The sequence below is a fragment of the Cariama cristata genome, unplaced genomic scaffold, assembly GCF_000690535.1.
Source record: "Cariama cristata isolate BGI_N322 unplaced genomic scaffold, ASM69053v1 scaffold38677, whole genome shotgun sequence".
NCBI lineage: Eukaryota > Metazoa > Chordata > Aves > Cariamiformes > Cariamidae > Cariama > Cariama cristata.
In genome coordinates this window covers 283-905 of record NW_009626645.1, presented here as the reverse complement: position 1 = coordinate 905, position 623 = coordinate 283, and positions in this window count along the sequence as shown.

Here is a 623-nt window from a genome sequence, read left to right as displayed (position 1 = left end):
GGTGGCCAGAGCAGGACCCACCCCCCCCCCCGGCTGCAGCGGGTGGGAACCTGCCCCAGGGTTGCAGCTGGCAGTTCATGATTTATTCACAAACCCTCAGCTGTGAATTAGGTGCCCTTTAATTAAGATACTATAAAGGGTTATTGCTGCCTGTCCAGCAGGATCCTGGTTTATAAACCTTAAACCCAGTACAATGCATGTGTTAAAGTGTTTAAAAGTCAGCTGCTCTGGGTGCAGTAGGAGGCTGGTTTCCTCCTGGCTGTTGCTCTGCGGGTCCCAACAAGCAGACAGGTGGGTGAGAGCATGAGGGTCCCGCACGGACACCCTACCCCCAGAAAGTCTGTGCATGAACTTGATGGGTCTGATGGGGTCAGGCTGTTCCCGTATCTGGGTCAGGCTTCAGCTTGTTGGGTGTTTGCTTCCCCTTTCCCCGCTGCTGTGGGAGCGCAGATGCGGCGGGGCCCCGTGGGGCAGGCAGGGCTCCTTCTGTGTCACAGCCTCGGCCCTTCTCCTCCCACGGCGGCTGGGCGATGCTCAGCGTGCTCAGGCATCCCAAAGCACCCGGCTTTGGGGGGGACGGGCCCTTGGGCAGCTCCTACCTCCAGAGTTGGTGCCTGCCCCTC